We start from the raw sequence: 22,187 nt of genomic DNA, 5'->3' as shown, positions 1-22,187 counted from the left end.
AATTTTTGTCATATTACATCTGGTACTAAGAGGGGCTTCACCTCTTCTAGACATCTCCTGTCAGTTGTATTTCAGTATGGAAAACAATCCCAAGACCCCCTGCCCCCAGCTGTAGAGTTCGCCAAACCTCAATGAGCCTGTTGTTAACCTGATTTGCCTAATGAAAGCATCAATTCTTAGCAGTGATAGCTGTCATTAAATCAATAAGACATGTAGCCTATTAATCTGATGTTTGACATGAACACGTGAGTGGTCTGTTAACAAGGTTTGCTAACACTGAGATCCTATAGTCCTGAAGTTCACCAGTGTGACGTTCCCCTGGTGTTATCTGGACCGGTGTTCTGCTAGGTCACTCCAATCTTTGACTCTAGGAGCCAGCCTTAGCCTGCTGTGCTGTGAGAACCCCCACTCCTGGGCTGTTCATGCACAGCCTCTAGCATGTAAGCTGCTCCCAGCTATGTGAGTGAGCACTTTTGGCCAGCCACTGCTTGGATTGTGCAACCGCATGACACTAGCCAATATCTCCGGTCCCAGACACAACCCTAGGAACCTCCATCTTGCAGTGTCCAGTTATGCCCACTGGATGCTGCAAGCTTACATGAGTTCGTCAATTTAACAAAGAAATTGATATGTAACAGGCTTATTATCCCAAGGGGAGTCTCTGACATTCCCCAAACCAAACACAGTGTTCCAGGTAGAATAAACAAACAAATATATTAACTACAAAAGATAGATTTTAACTAATTATAAGTCAAAACACAACAAGCCAGATTTGGTCAAATGAAATAAAAGCAAAGCACTTTCTAAGCTGATCTTAACACTTTCAGTGCCCTTACAAACTTAGACACTTAGGCTGGTTGCCCTTCAGCCAGGTTCTCCCCTTTGATCAGCACTTCAGTCGCTTGGTTGTGGAGTCTGTCTATGGAGGTGGAAGAGAGAGAGCATGGCAAATGTCTCTCCCTTTTATCATGTTCTTTTTTCCCTCTTGGCTTTGCCCCCCCTTCAGAGCCAGGTGAGCATCACCTCATCGTAGTCCCAAACTGACCAAGGGAAGCGGGGTGACTCACTGGAGAGTCCAACAGATCCTTTGTTGCTGCCTAGGCCAGTATCCTTTGTTCCTGTGAGGCTGGGCTGGGTTTGTCCCATACATGCCCTGATGAGGTGTTGTTACAGACTCAGACCAGAAGGATATAAGAGCATAGTAGAAGACAGGTATATCAGCTTCAGAATGAACAGGTCCCTGTTCCGTGGAGAGCCAAACAAAGGCTACTCCAGGCTAATCAAGACACCTGACGCCAATTAACCAGTTAAAGTCGTTAGGCTAATGCTGGCACCTGACCCCAATTAACTGGCAAAGGGTCATTAAGGCTATTAAGCTAATGGAGACAGCTGGAACCAATCAAGGTCTCACTCATACTGCTTAAAAGCTCTTCTTCCCAGCCCCCTTGGGGGAAGTCCAGGTGAAAGGAACTGGAGGAGAGGAAGCATTGCTGAATCCTGAGGTAAGGGTGGAGCTAGGAAATGGGGACTGTGGGGAAGTAGCCCATGGAATCAAAGCAGTGATGAAGGGAAAACCACCAACAGCTGCTACCATTAGGGTCCCTGGGCTGGAACCTAGAGTGGAGGGTGGGCCCAGGTTTCCCCTTACCCGCCATGCTTTACAGAGATCCCCTTGAGAGGGGAAGCAGACTTTGGTCCAGGCAAGAGACCAAACTGCACCAACTGAGTTCTAAGGAGCAACAGAGACTGTAGGTATTCCAACCTTCCCACCTCCCATGCTGGCCTGTGATGAAAGTAGCTCAATAAGCTGAGACCTGTGCTGCTATCCTGAAAAGGGAGGCCATATTGAGGGCCTTAGCAAGCTTCTGAGGCCACTGGATCTGCCTGGAAGTGTGGCACCCACCAATATAGGCTTGTCACAGTGTGAACTGCCCCTCTGCTCCTAGAGAGTTGTTCCTGGGCTTGTTTAAACCATGAGGACACAGTTTCAGCCTCATAACTATATACATGAAATTACAACCTATCATATTACTATAACAACAATGCTCACTGCATCATGAGCCTTCCAAAGACACCAGACATGACAAACTTTGCATTGGATACAACACAATCATATTATAAGAATGAACATGGGGGTGCAGGGCGTTCCCCTGAGGTACAGAGTGTCACAGAATGATACTTGGCCTCCATAGAAAGCATTGTAGCCCAGCCAAATCAAAACAAAACCATTACATATCTTTCCATTACAAAGGAACAAAATAATCAGAAGGCTTTTAGTCATTTCTGTAATGAAAAAATTCCTTCACAGCTTTCTGTCTTTGAAAGGACATTGAAGACAAAATGGACTAAGTTGTCTGAAATATTCTTTATGTTGGCACACATTGGGATTACTTTTTTAAATCATGGAGAAAACAAATATATGGTAAACAATACAGTAAACATCTCTGGAAGCTCTCTTACATGGAGGCATTGTGTGGAGGGTGGTATTAACTAGAGATGGTTGAAAAACAGGAACTTTTTGAGGGGGGAAAAATCAATTTTACCCCTACTTTTCATTACAATTTTTAATTCCCAACTCTGAAATTTCATCACAATTTTGAAATACAAAAAAATTTCTACTGTCTGCGTAGTTGACCAAAACCCAGGAAAACAATTGCAAAAATGTTGAAAGGAAAAAAAATTAACTTTTGACTGAAATTTTGACTAACTTTTTCGTTTTGAAATTGTTGAGCAGATCTGCTATGAAGCCATAATCCAGGGCAAAGGAATCATTCACAGTACACATCATGCATCACTTTCCCAGTCACTCAAGTCATAGAAGACAATGTGTTTCCATAATGCCTAGGAATTTGTCTCCCCCCATCCCTAAAGGCAACACTGTTTTTTCCACACTTTTCACGAGCTGTCCTCAATTCTTGTCTATACTGATGTCTCCTAAACAAATGTGTGTCATTCATTGTCCCCCAACCACCTTTCTTACCTTCAGGGCCTGTGAAACCCACAGCCATGGGTTCCTTGATTTCTGGGGAGACCTCAGACTGCTTAACACCTGTGGGAATGGGGAACTGAAACCAATACTGCTAGGTCTGCCACTAGCTCACCGCTTGGTATCAGCCTTCAGCCAAGCTGGTTTTCTGTTGAGCAGCCAAAGTAGCCCCTATCTACAAGGAGAAGCATCTTTATAGCATGAGGAAGGCTAGTGCAGTGGGCTAAGCCTTGAACTAAGAGCAAGGGATTCCTGTGTTTTTTATCGTGGTTCACTCTGTGGCCTTGAAGAAGTGATTTAAACTTTTGGCCTCAGACTCTGATCCGTCAAAGACTGACACACATTGAACCAGACACATTTTCAGTAGTCCCACTGAAGTCAATGGGACTCCTCACAGTGTGCAAACATGTGCATCTGGCTTTGCACAGCTGGGGCCTTAGTATTCACACCTGAAAAATGAGTGATAATATAATGGTTTATATTTGCAATGCACTACAACTGCTAAGAATTGTGTGTGTGTCTATTTAAAGATACAGCGATAGAAATATGGAGAGGACAGAAGAGAGACAGTAGAACACAGGTAGGAGAAAGGGGATAGAGAGAAAAGAATACATGGAGCAAAGGTGACGGTGAACAGAAGAAGAGGAGCAATATGCAAGTGACAGTGTGACAAGGGGAGAGAGAGCAGAACTTGGGTTGATTATGGAAGGAAAAGCAAAAAGAAGGGAGAGCACTAAAATAAGAGTGAGAACAGGAGACAGGAACAAGAAAAAGTAAAGACCAGTAATGATGTGGAGATGGCTAGAATGGGGAGAACATGGACTGAGAGAAAATAGACAGTAGGGAATAAAGAAGGACAGATGCTCACAACTTTGCAGTTAGTGAATGTGATTTAGGTCTGCTGCCTTCTAGGACTGTCCTTTTCTGACAAAAATCCTGTAACTAGAGCTGGTCAGAATTTAGGGTTAGGGGGAGGATTTTGGACTTTTTGACAAAACCAAAACCAGTAGCCAAAATACTTCATCTGACAACCATTTGAGTCAGAAATGCTGCCATGGTGCCCCATGCTCCCATCTTCTCTATAGGACAGGCTCGTTGGTCAGATTACATTTCCCATGATGTGCTCTGATCATCCCTGCTGATGAGGGGAGGTGGTGCGTCACAGAGTTCTAGGCCATGGTACATCATGGCAGATAGTCCGGCTGGGAACTCTTGCCCATGGAGAATGGGGACATGAGAAAACCGATCTACAATTCCCATGAGGTGCCACGGTAGCATATCTGAATCAAAATATTAATTTTCCAGTGTTCAGTTCTTTTAATGAAGAATTGATTTTTTTTAAAACAGAAGGACACCTTGCAGGAGACATTTCATTTAGCCAAAAACTCAATTTTCCATTGAAAAACAGTTTTGAGTGAAAAATCTTCAATTAGCTTGATTTGTAACCCTGTCGATTGGAGGGAAAGGAATAGGAGCATTTGTTACATTATGATGGTGGCTATTCTGAATATTAAGAGTAAAATACAAAAGAATATAGCCCTCTTCTCCCCTGGACTTAGTAGCTCATGGGTTTCTGGTCTATCTGGGGAATTGTCCCTCGAAAAATAATTCTTTAAATAGTGGCAACTGTGCAAGGACCCAGCGCAAGGACCCCAGCATAAGCCTGGGCTCTGGTCAGAAGACAAGGCTGGTGACAACCTACTAATCCAGTCTTTTAAAGCATGGGTCTAAGTAAATTGGGAACACCCCAAACATCCGTCTATTTATTTACCTCTGTAGTAGCTGAGCACCATCCAAATATTTAAACATAGAAATAACACCACCTCTCTCTTTATCCCTTCCCAGCCTGGAGGAGAAATAGCTTGATTAGGTTATAGGTCTGCATGAGCGCAGGTGTAAATCACTGAGGAAAAGCTCAGTCAAAGAAATGACTTTTGTAGTTAGTTCTGAAAGTGCGGAGGAGTACGGTCATTCTTACCTGAGGTAGGGGCAAGTCCCACACTCTAGGTCCAGCTTCCACGTTCATTCTGTATCCGGGCTCACAAGCTTCTCCCTCATGGATGACCGCTTCATTGTTCCAGAGGATGTTTACTGGCTCTCCCTGGCTGTTTAGGGCCTATGCAGACAGGTGTGGTTAGGTTAAATGTGAGTCCATAAATCAGATAAGTGTGAGATGTGAGGAGCGTGAAATGTGTTTTGCAAACTCACACTGAAATACTAAGGCTGGTTCTGCCAGACCCACTCCCATTTGTAAACAGTATTTGAAGCCCAGCCACCAGAGGTTAAAGGTCAGCATATTAACCCATCCCAGACTGAACTTGATTCATACAAACTGGCTAGTCAGCGCCCCAGGTTGTGATTTTGAGGAAAGGAGTCTGAAGAAATGTGGCTCTATAAAGTAGAATATCTTCAGAGAAACCCAATTACTGAAAAACGCACCTCTGTTTGAAACCAGCCCTTCATTAGATACTAATGTCTCTCTAAGGTCTGCTCCCTTATTTGGGGGTTTAGGTGACAGCTGCCTCATTCGCTTTGTCCTCTTGCTTCCTGTTACTCTGAACAATTAAAGAAATGAATTACAAAACCTATCCCCTTGTTATGTTACGCTAGCCATATGTAAGGGGACTGTTGCCCCCATACTAACATTCAGTGGGGGTGTTTTGGTTGGCTACCTCCCAGTACTAAAAGGGAAGGGTCTATGGGAAATCATGACCCTGAGATTGATAGTCCCCGGGAACAAAGGGGAGAGGCTAATGATCCAGGTCAGCCTGAATGACAGGGCGGGCAGGCTAATCAGGGAGTCAGGAGGCTAGGGAGGTGAGCTGGAATTGCCTGGGTCAGACAGAGTGGGGCCAAGCTAAGGAGAAAGCAGGGGCACAAGCTAAGCTGAGGAGCAGAGCTGGGCCAGATCCAGAGGGACCAGAAAAGCAGCTCAGAGAGAGCAGACCCTGTCCTGGGAGCAAAGCTGCAGCCCCAAAGCTAGAGGCACAGCCCAGAGAAAGCAGACTTGCCCTGGGAAGAAAGCTGCAGCAACCAGAGCCAGAGGGGCCAGAAAAGCAGCCCAGGAAGCAGGTCAGGACTGGGAGCAGAGTCACAGAAGCAGCCTGCAGAGCAGACCTGTCCTGGGAGCAGAGCTGTAGTGCAACCCTTCTGCCCGTCAGAGTTGGCAGCAACAAGGGCCGGGTTCAATATCTAGGGGTTCCATTCCAATAACACAATGCAAACCGGCTCGAGCCCCCACCCAGTGACCTGGGACAAATATATACCACCCCCGCTGGGCGCCTCCAAGAGGCAATACTTCCCCTCTCGCAAGCACATAGTCTGAGTGTAGCAAAAGTCTTTTAATAACAGAGAGAAACAATGTGGCATTATGTTGGGGAAACACCACCAACAGGATTCATAACACAACCCATGAGCAAAACAACCCCACCCCAGGCAAATTGGGGCATGCCCTTTTCCCTTTGGTTCTTGAGTCCAGCAACCCCAAAAGTCCAATGCCCCAAAAGTCTCTGTCCCTGGTCAGGGCAGCCCCAGAGTTCGAAAGTTTATCGGCGGAGCTTTACCTCCCAACCTGGGTGGAAATGGGACAGGGGTAAGAGGCACCTTACGTGATCTGAAGCTGACCGCCCCATAGCTCCATAGCGGCGCTCCGCTCCGCTCCGCCAGCCGCCCCACAAAACTCCTTCGCGCAGCTGCGCTCCGCTCCGCCAGCCGCCCCACGAACTCCTTCGCTCAGCTGCGCTCCGCTCCGCCAGCCGCCCCACGAACTCCTTCGCTCAGCTGCGCTCCGCTCCGCCAGCCGCCCCACGAACTCCTTCGCTCAGCTCCACGGCCCACAAGCAGCTCCTGCCATCCACACACTGCTCCGTGTCGAACTGCTTCACCAGCCGTCCCGCAAACTGCTCCACAATATATCTTCAGGCTCCCCCACTACTTAACACAACACTCAGTGATTTCAGCTCTTAGGTGAATTCAGCTTATAGTAGGGGAGCCCCAGTGCTGGTGCACTGTCAGCCCAAAGTGAGCTCAGCAGCCTATAACTAGACTTCTAATGAAATCAAAATTAGCTCTGATATTCCACAGTGGAGAGAGGAGGAAGTGCAATCAGCATGTAAGGCCCTCACCAAGGGGCCCATGCCACCAAGTATTAATACTTGTCCCCAGCCTCTCTCCATTCACACAGTTTTGGAACCCATGACCCTTGCCTAGCGAGTGCTACTTAGATGATGGTGAATCCCTCCATCGTAACAAAAGGCCACGTACAGTTCCAAGCACAGTTCCCATAATCAGGGTAATAACAATTTATTCTTCCTGCCCCAATAACAGAGACACTGGGGATCCCACAGCAGCCAAAGTGACCATTTGGGCAGCTATGGTCTCATTCTAGGCGTGGTGGGTGTGCCTATGCAAATGAGATCGGCCCCTGAAGTTCTTTTCCACAACTTGCCACACCTCACCACCAGATGTCAGGGTGGAGCTCATCCTGACACTGCTTACAGTAGCAACCCGAGCCAGAGGGGCCAAAGAAGCAGCCCAGGGAGCTGGAGGCAGAGCAGCAGTGCTGAGACAGAGTGGTGGAGCTGGGGCTGGAGCAGTCTGAAGCTGGGTGCAGTGAGCCGCTGGGGAGAGCAAGGGGGACCCTGGGCAGCGGGCCCAGCAGAGGGAGACGCTTCAGCCAAGAGGCTCTGCAGGCCAGGCTTGGATCATAACCCCGACATGGCTGGGGCGACACTGGGAAGAAGGGTCCTACCACTTAGAGCCTGAGAGCGTGTGGCCACCACCAGAGCAAGTGTCCAACCCACAACATCCCTGCAGCACAGCCAGGGCCTGAGAAGAAGGCCTGGGACTTACAAGGAACAAACTGTGAACTGCCTTGACATTCCAGAGACACTGTTTGTGATGTTCCCCGCCACAGAGCGGGTTGATGTGTTTCCTTTAACCTTTCCCATTTTTCCTTATTCTTTTTAACATTAATTGTTGATTAAATAACTTGCATTTGCTTTAAATTGTATGTAATGGTCAGTGGGTCAGAGAAGTGCGGAGAGAGTACTCCAGCGCGGGGAAACCCTAGCCCCTGTCCTAGGTGACCACAGCAGGGTTGGGAGTTGAGCCCCCCAGGAATCCTGAGCCCAGCCTTGTTGGCGTTACGGGGACTCTGCCAGACAGGAGAGTGGAAGGGTAGTCCTCAAGGGCAGGGAGGCCACTGGGTAAAGGAAGTGGGAGCAAGGACTCGGATCCTTTTGCTAGCCCACTTCACCGGGGTAGTGCAGAAGCCAGGAAAGTTCCCCACAACAGCGGGACTATTCCCCCGCTTACATAATTGGCATCACAAGAGGATCCTATCCACAGCATCCACCCCATTGGTTTACTGGTTTGAGTTCTGGTAGCACTGTCCAGGCCTGGTCAAGAACCCTGCCATCGCTGGAATTGAGGAACTACGGGCCCAGTTTGCTGAAGTTCAGTGCAGATTGTCAGGCCGAGCTGAGGCATTACAACAAGCTAGAACAGAACAGAGAGAAGCCTTACCACTGGCTAAGGCGGTAATAGACCAACAGGCAGCAGAAGCTAAGAAACCCCTTACTATTTATGTCCCACGGGAGCAGAAGGTCACCGAGTTTGGTGGCTTCCCGGCAAGATCAGGAGACATTACAGTAGAGCAGTGGGTCAAGTCTGTAAAGGTGGCTCTGCGTGTGCTAAGAGTACCTGAAGAAGTACCTCAAGGGTCAGGCCAAGGCCACAGTAAAGTTCATGGCAGTGGCAGACAAAAAAGATGTGGAAAAGGTGTTTGAACTCCTCCTGGAAGTGTATGGAGATAAGGTACCTATTGGAACCTGACTAAAGGAGTTCTTTGAGCGAAAGCAGGAGCCCGGTGAAACTATCCGGGCATATGCGTATGACCTCCAGGAGAGAATGAGAAAAGTGGAGTGGCGAGACCCTCAATGAGTTCCAGACCCAGATACGGTTCTGAAAGAGCAGTTAGTGCTGGGACTCCGGGATGGTTCCCTCTGCCGCAAAATGAAAAGGGGGTTTAAGGAAGAGCCCTGTAAAAAGTTTCATGAACTCATGCAGGCTGCCATTATGTGCTCAGAAGAAGAGGAAGTTCCTGTGACAGAGACAGCCAAGCCTAACCCCCATACACGAAGTAGGGGCCTAGTGAATGCAGCTTCTGGGGAAAAGGCCCTGCCCCGAACACAGTTAACACTGGAAAGTTTAAGTGAGGCTGTCCAAAAACTGGCGGTCCAACAGAAGGAGATGATAAAAGTGATGACTGAGTTAATGAAAGAAAAATCCCATTAGTATGTCAAAGTATCAAAGGGCACTGGGATCCTGAAGAGCCTCACTAAAGGATGAGCTGGGAAGGTACATCTGTTACACTTGTGAAAAGCCAGGGCACACTAGCCAGGAATGTCCACCTGAGAAGGAGAACGGCATCCCAGGCACTGAAAACCAAAGGGGCACCAGGAGCGAGTGGTCCATCTACAGTAGAAGGGCAAGCAGTGGCAGAAGGATTCCTAGGCCTCTCCTTGGTGGAAAATCACTCTGCATACAGTGTTGAAAGGAATGTGGGCAATGCCAGCATATCTAGTGGCTTCTATAAGCGAGCATTTGGAAACAGTCTAACTGCTGAAGTATGTATAGCAGGGGTGAAGACCAGATGTTTGTTAGATACTGGCTCAGAAGTCACCACCATTACTGAGTCACATTTTCAAAAATATTTGAAAGACAAGGAACTGACCATGCACAGCACACAGTTTGTATGTCTAACATCAGTTAACGGACTGGCAATCCCAGTGGTGGGATGCCTCGAAGCAGACATAGACTACATGGGCCAGACACTGCCAGGGAAATGCATCTTCATCTTGAAAGACAAAGACTCTGCAGGGAGCCATATGGGAGAAGGAGTCCCAGGGATTCTAGGGATGAACATCATTAGTGAGCAGAAGGAGCTACCGTTGCCAGAAGAAGTAACCAGGAGGATGAACCGTCATGGGCACTCTAAGAAGAATGCTGTGCTGAGTAGAGTACTGGCTCAAGTACAGAGACAAAACCATTCATTGGGCCCTGCGGGGCAGATTGGAAATGTTAAAGTGGGAAGAAAACAGACTGTTATTCCTCCTTGGAGAGGGAAGATCCTTGACAAACACTGCTGTGTATCAGAAAATACCAATAGATATTGAGCTCTTGTAGAGCCTACATCTGGTGTAAACCTACCTAATGGACTTCAGACAGCCAATGTACTGACTAGTGCCATCAAAGGAAAAGTACCAGTGTCTTCTAAACTCAAGTGTGAAGGCTATGGAGTTGCAGCCTGAGGTGATCCCTCAGGTGAAGGTAGCATTTGGGGAGGGGGGAGAACAAGTTACCTTTCCTCAGGAAAGATGTGGTGGGAGACTGCTAGTTCCAGTTCAAGCGGCATGCCAAGGGCTGATTCCTGCACAGGTGGCTAACTTAAGGGTGTTGCCAGAGAAGCATCAAGAAGCCTTTTCAAAGGATGAGGTGACCAATTTCGATGACTGGGTCAAAGGTGTCCATGACAGGCCAAAGACAGCCAGCTAAGTTGCTCTCAGTACAACTAAAGACACAGCCCAAAGTAGGAAAAGGACTTATGATTGCTGGGCCATGTGCTATGCCCCAACACAACACCCAGCCAGCAGAAGGCTCCACAACACCTCAGTACAGGAAGGGGAAACAACAGTCGGAGATGGACCCAGTGGCTGCACGTGAACAGAAGCAGCCGGCCAGGGGCAGCAGGCTGGGAGCAGCTGTGGAGAAGCCAGGCACTGTAGGAGCTGGGCCTGACGAGGGCCTAGGAATTGGAGGCCTTGAGAGGGATGTTTGAAAGCCTGCAAGCTGGACAGACACACTGTTTGGCAGGGGTCGTGGTAAAGGATACAGGGGCAGCAGCTTGTGGAAGGACTTGGCACCCCTGGCCTGGCCTGTGGGGCTGAGTTAGGAATTGTGGGTTCTCTCTTTACTGCAACTGTTCGTGAAGTTGTGCCTGGATAATTGAAAGGGGTATTTCTAGCAGCCCGAGTGCAGCGATCCTCTATCATTCTCCAGCCTCTGAGTGTAGGGTTGCTAACACTGACTGAAGCTATTCGAGGAGATTAATGTCTATTTTCTGAAAGTATCCTATGAAAATCTCCCAGGTTGCTTTCGATAAGTTGCTGGGCGACGGATGCCAATTCCAGGAGACTCCAGGCCAAACCTGGAGGGTTGGCAACCCTATCTGGGTGTGTTTATGGGACCCCCCACAATGCCTATTACCTGAGGGGCCCAGTACATGGAGCACCTACATCACTTGCCTCTGAAATCATAGTGCATCCAGCTTTCTCAGAGACACCTAGGTCCTGGTATACCACAGCACTGGCCGTGACACTCTGCACTGGTGTCCGTTACAATATGCTCTAATATCTTAATGCTCCTGGGATTTTAGGGTATTATTAAAAGTGATGTAGCAGGGTTCCTATAGCCTTGGAAAGGCAGTGTCAGGTAATGCCCTCTCATAGCATCCCCTTGCAGCAAGACCCCAGCATTGGGGCACTCTGCCTCAGTTTCCTTCCATCGGGCTCTTGAGCAGAGGACTTCACAAACCCAGTGTTTCAATAACACCCTTGTTCTGGGTCATTTATTAAGACAAATAGAAGCCTTTCAAGTCTAAAAATAGTCCTCAGAGTCTAAACCTGACAACATCCAGGAAACTAGAAATCACATACAGAGGGTCTTCTGCCCCCACCAAGGCACCCCTTCCACACTGACTGTGTCCATGGTCTCCCCATGTCCTTGCTAAACATTAAAAGCTAATATGGCCCCTTTCCTGGGCACCTCCAAACTGTTTGTTCCTGCTCTGCAGGCTCTGCACAGCTCTTCCTTGCTCTTTTAGCTGAGCTCTAGCTGCCTCTCCCAAGGAACCCCCTGCTGCTTTTCCTTGCCCTAGTAACAGCTCTGCTCTTTATAGGGAACACCCGTCCCAACCCCCTCCTTAGCTGCATCTAATTAATGAACAAGGCTGGCTGGCCCTAGGCTTCTAGCCCTTAAAGGGGCAGCCTATCCTGTTAAAGGTGGTTTTTAAAATTCTTATTGATAGCTATATTAAATAGATAGCTATTAACTCCATCCCTCCACCAACATGCTACTTCACTGTTTGATAGTTCTAAGATTGCTTATATTTGGACTGCAACATATTCTGACAAATCACTCTTGGACAGTTTGCAAAGAGTGCACCATGGCAGTCCAGGACATATACTGTCAGCATTTCCTTTTTACCCTGAGCAATATAAGTAAACTGCTGATCAGCAAAGCCATTGGACTGGTATATTGACCCATCTTGTCTGGTTTGCTTGCTTCTGTTTGGAATCCTGCCCCTCTATCAATCTTTCTTTGGGACTACGACAATTCTCTTATGGCAAAGACTTACAAGTTGTTAGCAGGAATAGAACTCGGACTCCAGAAATGTGAGTTTGTACCACCTAGGCTAAAAAAGAACATCTGTGAGTTGTAGCAGTATTAACACTCCAGTGTGAGCCACAAGAGGTCAATCTAACTACAAACACTTGACGCCCTATCCAGTAGGGGGCAGTGGTACACCCTCGGCTACTGTACCTAGACCATGGGACGTCAACACACATGAAAAGAGGTGGTGTCAATAGGGCTTAATTAGGAGTCCCTACCAAAACTGATTCTTGCATGTCCCATCTTGTAGTGTTTCTCCCTCCTATCAGAAACACAGTACCCCTTGGAGTCAAGAGCCTGTGGTAGGTGTTGAGGCTTTGTGAACATTGAACAGTGCTTCCCGTAGCCACGAGGGGTTCTGAAATGAGAATGGAATCATTTTTTTTACTGTGTATCCCCTGCTTTCCCTGAAGAGCAAACAGTGCATACTGAGCACTGTTCTGTTTGGAGGATTGGGGCTCTGGATAGGACTTCTTTTGTGTATTGTGGATAAAAGATGAGGGGAAATGGAAATAAAACCAAGCATGAAACTCCACCCATCATTTAAATAATATTCAAAATGCCCACAGTGAAACGCACCCAGACAATGACTTTCACAGGCTCTCACTTATTAGCTTGCTAAGCATATGCATAATCACATTGCCCTCAGGTGGCAAAGTTTGTAAAAGCAACATCAGACTATGTTATACTGCCAGTCTTAGAGAGACAAGGTGGGTGGAGCAGCTTCTATTGAGACCAGCTACTGTTGTGAGAGAGACAAACTTTTCAGCTTACACAGAACTCTTCTTCAGCTCTGTGTAAGCTCAAAAGCTTGTCTCTCTCACCAACAGAAGTTGGTCCAATAAAAGATATTACCTCAACCAGCTTGTCTCTCTAATATCCTGGGACCAACACGGCTACAACAGCACTGTATATTTAAGGTATAGTAGAGTAAGGTGATTTGCAGCCGGCCCCTTCTCTTCCTATTTCTCCCCAGCACCGCACAGAGTAGCCCTAAGGGGCAAGCTGGAAAATTCCCATGTACTAGGACTTTGAAGAGGCCCCAATGGTTAATGAAGACATTTCCATCTTGGGCAAAGTACCAGTTCTAAATACTACTTCATCAATTATAAGGTTTGGGGACGAGCACAGTGTCAGACACAGATGGAGCCTCAATCCCACAATGCACAGTGATATTCTGGCTTGAATGGGATAGCAGAGTTTCTATGCTGCACCTATTTAGATTTATATACATGCTGTCTGGGTGCTCTAGGCTCCCTGAACAGATGTGCTGTCTCAGTCAAACAAAAAAATGTGTCCGTGCCAAGCCATTAATAATAGTGCAGTCTCCGGAGGAACCCACGCAGCAGGAACCCTGAGGATCCTGCTTCCTTCAGTAGGAAACACTGTGGGGGCTGGGGAGATTGTTCCTCCTGCTGAGCTGGGATCCTAGATGCCATTTGCAGGACCTGAACTGCCAGCCATTGCTAGTGCTGCTTCTCCTCTCACCAGGCCCACGCCGCTTCCCACAGCTCCCATTGGCTGGGAACAGCAACCACAGCTATTGCATGGGTGTCCACAGCTCCCAAATTTAAACAAACAGTCTGGCAGCCCGCCAGCGGCTTACCCTGATGAGCCACATGTGGCCTGCAAGCTGCAGGTTGCCCACCACTGACATAGAGACTAGGAATGTTTGTTGCTAGAGCATGCTTCAGGGTTAAAAGCTCACGCTTCAGGGTTTCAGCCAGCCACCTGGAGGAGTCAGGAAGGGATCCCCACTGATGTATTCTGGGTTGTTTTTTGTTTTTTATTGCCTTCCTGTGAAGCTTCAAGTATTGCCATGGCTGGAAACAGGACACTAGATGGGGTGAGCCATGGATTGGAGGCAGCACTGAGCTTTCTTTCTCTTAAAGGCTTGGCTGGCTGATCTTGCTCACAAGTTTAGGGTGTAACTGATCGCCATATGTCGGTTTGGGAAGAAACTTCCCCCCCAGGTCAGATTGGCAGTGACCTTAGGGGTTTTTCATCTTCCTCTGTAGTGAGTGAGTGTGGGTCACTTGCCAGGATTATCTGGGCACATCTCACTTAATCATTTTCCCCCCCATTGTGGGGGGGCCTCGAGCACTCGTGCACCTTGGTCCTTCCTCTTCTCTGCCTGTGGCACATAACAGTCTAGTCTCCTGTGCGCTGGAACACTTTGGTCTCATTTTGATCGTTTAGTGTGTGTATTTGGTTTAGTGTGTGGGTGCTAGGTGGTGTTGGTGGTCTGTGATATGCAGGTGGTCAGACTGGATGGTCCCTTCTGGCCTTCAACTCTATGACTTTATCTCACCCAACCCTGACCCTTCCCCCCACTTCCTGTTTAAGTCTCATTCAGAGACATTTTGAAAATTTTAGAGGAGAAAAAGAGGAGGTGGGGGGTGAATAGGCAAAACACCAGTGTCGGACATTATTTATTTTATTGTGGATGGGGGGAGAGACACACAGATTTAAAATTTTTCAAAAATTTTCAGTATTCAGAAACTGGAATAAAACTAAAATTTCTTATTGAAAAAACAAAAATGTCATCAAAAGATACTTTCCTGCAAACCCCATCCCCCCCAAGATAGCTAAAACCCCATTTTTGATGGGGAAAAAATTGGTTGAAAAATTTCAGCCAGCTCCACTAATTCATCATCATCATCACTTGAATTTATGGAAAACTAGCCCTTTTCTCCAAACAGGAGACTAGTGCAGGGGAATTCCTATTTTACCACGGTGCAATCACAATATATATGTGTAAATCAGAGCTAAACAAAGTCAGCAGCAGGACAGTGCAGCAAAATGGCCAGTCTCACTCTGGACTTTTCCAGCAAAATTTGGAGTGATGGAGGGGAGAAAAAGGCCAAGAATAAAGACTAAACACCAAGTTATTGATACTAGCATGACTCAGTTTGGCCATATGTGTTTCTGCAGCAGTCAAAGTTGCACCGTCAGTCATTCTACTGTTGTGAGGAGCCAAAAAAAACAAAACAAACCCAAACAAAAACCTGCACTTCACTTATGATTTAAACCAATGGATAAACCACACTGAGAATCCTGGCTCCCCACAGAAAGCCAGGAATAGAAAAGGATTTTCTAGGTGTCTGGCTTGTTGTAAGTTTAGCGACTTCTAGGTTTTTGAATCATTAATCCTATGTGCATATTACAGGGTTACACAGGCATAATCCAGGCTTCTTGAATGAATCTCATGGAGTTTTGTTCTTAAACAGACAATGAATGAGGTTAAGCAGGGATTAGGGAAGGCACAGCAAATGCCTGGCCTGCCCCATAGGAGCAGGATTGTTTATATGTTAAAGAAAACAGGTTTTTAAAATGTTCCTTGAAAATTTAGTGGTTTTTCAAAGGTGAACAAAAATAAAAATCCAGGAGAGTATGGGATACATTAGCAGCAGCTTTCTCAAAGCTGCCAATTGAGTATGTTGGAGAGCTAAGGAGCCAGAAGGCCTGAGGGCACCATGTGTGAGCTGAGTTAAGAGAGTGAAGCTAGTGTCCCTGGAAAAAGGATGGGTTTGATGCACGGGGGCGTGTGGCCTTGTCTACACTGGTGGCAGCATCCCCACAGTGAAAGGCAGGCTGCAGCCACCCTGTGGCATGTAGCTACATGTGGCAGTGAAAGGCTCTGGCAGGGGAGAGGCTGCAGGGGAGAGGCTCTGGCAGTGTGGAAAAGCCCTGGCAACAGGGAGCTGCTGGAGCTTTTCCCTGCTGCCGCCATCTGCCAGAGGCTGTAGCCTTTCCCCACCATGGGGAGCTGCCACAGCCTTTCCTCACTGCCTCCACCTCTAGAGCAGTGGTTCTCAAAGCTGGTCTGCCACTCATTCAGGGAAAGACCCTGGCGGGCCAGACCGGTTTGTTTACCTGTCGCGTCCGCAGGTTCAGCCGATCAAGGCTCCCAGTGGCCGCGGTTCGCCGCTCCAGGCCAATGGGGGCTGCGGGCAGCGGCGCGGGCCAAGGGACATGCTGGCTGCCCTTCCCGCAGCCCCCATTGGCCTGGAGCAGCGAACCGCAGCCACTGGGAGCTGTGATCGGCTGAACCTGCGGACTCGGCAGGTACACAAACCGGTCCGGCCCGCCAGGGGCTTTCCCTGAACAAGCAATGGACTGGTTTTGAGAACCACTGTTTTAGAGCCCTTCTCCTCTCCCACTGTGGTGGGAAAAGGCTCTGGCCGCAGGACACTACACTGCTAATAATAGCTGTGTAGACATGGGAGGCATTGCTTGGGTGCGCAGAGAGCTGTGTAGGGTACATACTCTAACGTGCTGGCGTTTCCTTACTCTACTTAACTAACCAGTGCCTTGCTGTCTACACTGCTATTTACACCCAGGCTGGGGGGACGTACCATGTACATACCCTACATGTTGTAAGTGTAGACACAGCCTGAGAATAATTAGACTGAATTATACTGAGAGAAGAATATTAATTATATTGACCAGGGGAGAGTACATTTAGTTTGAAAAGATCATAAAGGTTTGGTTTTTCTCCCAAGGAATATACGGGGTTTATGGATTTATGTTTTGCAAGACAGGACCCCAAGTAAGGACTGCCCAAGAAAGAGTAGGGTAACAAGCTGCTGTGGTTTATGGGTGGTGATAGGCTAAGCATATGGGTCCCAAATCTGCCCTTTCTTACCCAAACACCTACAGGAGATGCACTCATGGAAGTGAGAAAACTGGGCTTTTTGTCTGGGATGCTGTAGTCAGGTTTGCTGAGCATTTGGCAAGAGGTATGGATTTGCTTAATCTTCTGTTTTAAGTGGCATCCATCAGAGACAGGGAATTGAAAGTTACCATGCCAACAGAGAATGTCAGGCCCTAAAATAGTCGACTTGTTCCTGTATTGTGTGTGTATAGAAACAGGTGATAAGCAAACTAGTGGGACTGGCTTACTGACAGGGATAGTAAAAAGAAAAAGGAGGACTTGTGGCACCTTAGAGACTAACCAATTTATTTGAGCATAAGCTTTCGTGAGCTACAGCTCACTTCATCGGATGCATTCAGTGGAATTCCACTGAATGCATCCGATGAAGTGAGCTGTAGCTCACGAAAGCTTATGCTCAAATAAATTGGTTAGTCTCTAAGGTGCCACAAGTCCTCCTTTTTCTTTTTGCAAATACAGACTAACTCAACTGCTACTCTGAAACCTGACAGGGATAGTGTTTTCATTTCCCTGGAAAGAAATTCTGGCCCAATATTTGGGAATTTAAAGCCTTCCCACCTATTTACAGCTATTCATCAGTATCAATTCATATTGATTCTGATGCGTTGGCTTCAAAAGCAGCTTAATTTACATTGAGATGGAAGAATGGATTTGGACCTAAATACAGCTGTGTTGTTCTAGGCACAGGAATAGGCAGTCCTTTAGCATTGGCTCTGAAGCAGTACACCTCATAGCCTTGATTTTTGCATCTTGCACCTTGTTTAATAATCACTTACACCTGTGCAAAGAGTGTAAAACCCTACCCATAGTTTGAAAGCAGGAATTCTAATTTGGAAAGCCAGTTGTTTAGACACTGCAGCTGGGAGCATGCTTCCCAGCCTGGCCAGACAGACATACACTAGGTCTGCTCAAGCTAGCATGCTAAAAATAGCAGTGTGGACATTGTGGCATGGCGTAGCCACCTGAATACAGACCCAAGGGGTTGGGCAGGCTTGTATTTGTGTTAACCTGGAAAGGGTATTCAACAGGGAACTACGGGATTTAGTCACAAGCCCCCACCCTACAGACTCGTACTCTCTCCCATATCTGTCACTGGGGGTGATATTCATGGGAATGACTCAAAGCAAACAGGATATAGAATATAAACAAAGCCAAATTTATTAAACAGAACTCCCAACTAAACAGATCACTAAAAAGGGTAACACAAAGCACTCCATTGTTAATTCAAATGACTTGGCCTTAAGCCAGGGACCCCAAGCAAACATAAAGTAGATATACAAATAAATCAGGTAAGTCAGTACATCATCGGATGAGAGGCTATCACGGACAGGGAACATGCACACACGGATCCAGGGGCACAGCAGGGTCACCAACAGCCTCAGGAACTGGAGACACACGACCACATGACAGTGGATTCAGGAATGGACACACTCAGGATCAGGAACAGGAATGGCAGGCAGATCTTCTTTCCTTTTTGTTGACATGTAGGACACCCTAAACACTGGACTGCCACCAGGATGAACAGCCCTTGGCACTGGGCACACAGACCTTTTATGCCCTCTTGTTACTGAGCAGATTACCTAACTCACATGACACCATCCTTCCCGCTTTAACCAAAAAGAGCACCAACTGGCCCAACAAGAAGGGCTATCAAAATGGTGGGCAAACCACAACATAACCAAACAAAATGGCGATTTCAAAAATTCTCTCTACATTCAGGTGCTAACCATTGCTGCCTGCTGTGCCGCAAAATTCACACTGCTAATTTTAACGCAGTGTAGACACCTACTTAGTGGCTAACACCGCATGTACCACAGTCCTGCGTCTCCCACCACATCTAGAAAATTGGCATTTAAACCTCTTTCCATTCAGAAATTCTAAAGAACTATCAGTTCAATTTTTTTGTTGTGCAGTGTGCTACCTAAGAGCAGACCTACATAGGTGAGGTACTGTGGCCTGTTATGTAGGAGGTCAGACTAAATAATCATAATAGTCCCTTCTGGCCTTAGAATCCATGAAACCCATGTATCCTGAGAAAAGATGCATTCATATTTATTTAGAGCCAACAGGCAAGTAGAAGAGCCTTTTATAAAAATAACAGGGTCATAATGAACGAGTTCTGGAATTTTGGCATACGCTTCTCCTGAGATGCTCTAGGAGGGGGCCTATTTCATTAGATTGTCATCTGCCCCAATTTCCATCCCCAAAATGGTCTATCCTCTTGGAATGTGCTGTCTCTAGAGAAAGAGAGTGTGTATGTTTATATATAATGTAACTTTTTTTTCACTTGTTGATCTGGCTAAGGAAATTAAACACCATTTTCAGAAAAAAGAAACCCATAATAAGTGTGTAACCCTTCTGCCCGTCAGAGTTGGCAGCAACAAGGGCCGGGTTCAATATCTAGGGGTTCCATTCCAATAACACAATGCAAACCGGCTCGAGCCCCCACCCAGTGACCTGGGAAAAATATATACCACCATCGCTGGGCTCCTCCAAGAGGCAATACTTCCCCTCTCGCAAGCACAGAGTCTGAGTGTAGCAAAAGTCTTTTAATAACAGAGAGAAACAATGTGGCATTATGTTGGGGAAACACCACCAACCGGATTCATAACACAACCCATGAGCAAAAACAACCCCACCCCAGGCAAATTGGGGCATGCCCTTTTCCCTTTGGTTCTTGAGTCCAGCAACCCCAAAAGTCCAATGCCCCAAAAGTCTCTGTCCCTGGTCAGGGCAGCCCCAGAGTTCGAAAGTTTATCAGCGGAGCTTTACCTCCCAACCTGGGTGGAAATGGGACGGGGGTAAGAGGCACCTTACGTGATCTGAAGCTGACCGCCCCATAGCTCCATAGCGGCGCTCCGCTCCGCCAGCCGCCCCACAAAACTCCTTCGCGCAGCTGCGCTCCGCTCCACCAGCCGCCCCACGAACTCCTTCGCTCAGCTGCGCTCCGCTCCGCCAGCCGCCCCACGAACTCCTTCGCTCAGCTGCGCTCCGCTCCGCCAGCCGCCCCACGAACTCCTTCACTCAGCTCCACGGCCCACAAGCAGCTCCTGCCATCCACACACTGCTCCGCGTCGAACTGCTTCACCAGCCGTCCCGCAAACTGCTCCACAATATATCTTCAGGCTCCCCCACTACTTAACACAACACTCAGTGATTTCAGCTCTTAGGTGAATTCAGCTTATAGTAGGGGAGCCCCAGTGCTGGTGCACTGTCAGCCCAAAGTGAGCTCAGCAGCCTATAACTAGACTTCTAATGAAATCAAAATTAGCTCTGATATTCCACAGTGGAGAGAGGAGGAAGTACAATCAGCATGTAAGGCCCTCACCAAGGGGCCCATGCCACCAAGTATTAATACTTGTCCCCAGCCTCTCTCCATTCACACAGTTTTGGAACCCATGACCCTTGCCTAGCGAGTGCTACTTAGATGATGGTGAATCCCTCCATCGTAACAAAAGGCCACGTACAGTTCCAAGCACAGTTCCCATAATCAGGGTAATAACAATTTATTCTTCCTGCCCCAATAACAGAGACACTGGGGATCCCACAGCGGCCAAAGTGACCATTTGGGCAGCTATGGTCTCATTCTAGGCGTGGTGGGTGTGCCTATGCAAATGAGATCTGCCCCTGAAGTTCTTTTCCACAACTTGCCACACCTCACCACCAGATGTCAGGGTGGAGCTCATCCTGACACTGCTTACAAGTGTTTTTTCAAATCCCACCGACAAATGTATGTTAAGCTTCTCTCTGCATTTTCTCACCAGATATGTGTGTGTACACACACACACCAGCATTCCGAGAACATACCACTACGATGGGCTGGTTTCCCAGAAGTATGTTTCTGGTTTGTTTGATTTGCAGCAGAAACAAGCTTGGCCACCCAGGGCATTCTGAAGTTTTTCCTAATGCTTCTGACTTGTCTGAGGCCAGGGATGCCTGAGGGGGTGGCAAAAGGGGGGCAGTTTGCCCTGGGGCCCCTGGTTGAGAGGGCCCCCAAACCAAGAGGCATTGCAAGCTGGTGCACTGGGTCACCGAACCACTCAGGACCGGCCAAGTGGCCCTCCATCATAATGGAGAGCTGCCAGGCCAAACCTGAGTGGCACGGGGACCCCATGCACCAGCAGGGGTGGTGAGTTATATCTCCATGTGGTGCCTTAGCATCAGCAATATTCAGAGCCCCGGGGCCCAGCTCCACCAATATTTGGGGCCAGGTGTCCCCCTTGTCCCCTCTTGCTGCCCCCAGCCTCCACCGCACGCCTCCCTGGGCCCCAGAGCAGAGCATCTCTGCCTTTTCCCTGCAGCTCCATGCTGCCTCTCTACAGCAACTTCTGCCGCAGGGTCCTAGTGCCCCCTTCTTGACTGTCGGGGCAGACTGACTGAGCCTGCCCTTCCACCTCAGACCCTTCCCTTTTCTGGCATGACCCTCCACCAGCACAGGGCCCCCCCCACCCGCAGTCACCGCTCCTGCCCCATGCTGGGCAAGGAGGTAGCCCCATCCCTCACCCCCCAGTGAGGCTACAGTCAGGGGCAACAGCGGGGGAGGAGGCACATACAACACGCCCCAGCACCCACCACGGGGGAGGCGAGGGAGATTCCTGGACCTGAGATGGGCCCTAGGAGCACATGCAGTGACTGTGGTGGGGATGGATGTGCTGCTGCGGGGGGCGGGAAAGGGGGGCTCCTCCCTCAGAGCTCGCTCCTCCCCAGTCCTCCTCTCTGGCCCCCATCCCGGAGCAGCCTGCCTGCACCCCAAACCCATCCCCAGCCCTGCCCTATCCCAGAGCCCACACCCCAAACCAGAGCTTTCACCCTCCCACCACACCTTCAACCCTCTACTCTAGCCCTGAGCCCCTCCAACACCCCAAACACCTTATCCCCAGTCCCAGCCAGAGCCCCCATCCCCCTGCACTCCAACCCTTGGCCCCAGACCTGAACTCCCTCCCAAACCCCTCATTCCCAGCCCCAGACAGAGCCCTCACCCCCTACACCCCTACTCTTACCCTGAGCCCCTCCCATACCCCAAACCCCTCATCTGCAGCCACAGTCCTCACTCCACAGCCCTCACCCCTGTAC

The 22,187-nt window shown here is 48.3% G+C and overlaps 1 protein-coding gene across 1 annotated transcript in view; it reads right to left on the bottom strand.

The window, feature by feature from the left end:
- SERTAD2 (SERTA domain containing 2) overlaps nucleotides 1-5,067 on the bottom strand; it is a 183,860-nt gene extending 178,793 nt beyond the window's left edge. The window contains exon 1 of the mRNA XM_073339491.2: nucleotides 4,965-5,067. The gene's annotated coding sequence lies outside the window, so the exon portion shown is untranslated. The remainder of the gene's footprint in view (nucleotides 1-4,964) is intronic.
- Between the last annotated feature and the right edge of the window lie 17,120 nt (nucleotides 5,068-22,187).

This window comes from Lepidochelys kempii, chromosome 3 (assembly GCF_965140285.1).
Source record: "Lepidochelys kempii isolate rLepKem1 chromosome 3, rLepKem1.hap1, whole genome shotgun sequence".
Lineage (NCBI taxonomy): Eukaryota > Metazoa > Chordata > Testudines > Cheloniidae > Lepidochelys > Lepidochelys kempii.
Note: the sequence above shows the minus strand (reverse complement) of the source record. Positions and strands in the feature narration are given on the sequence as shown.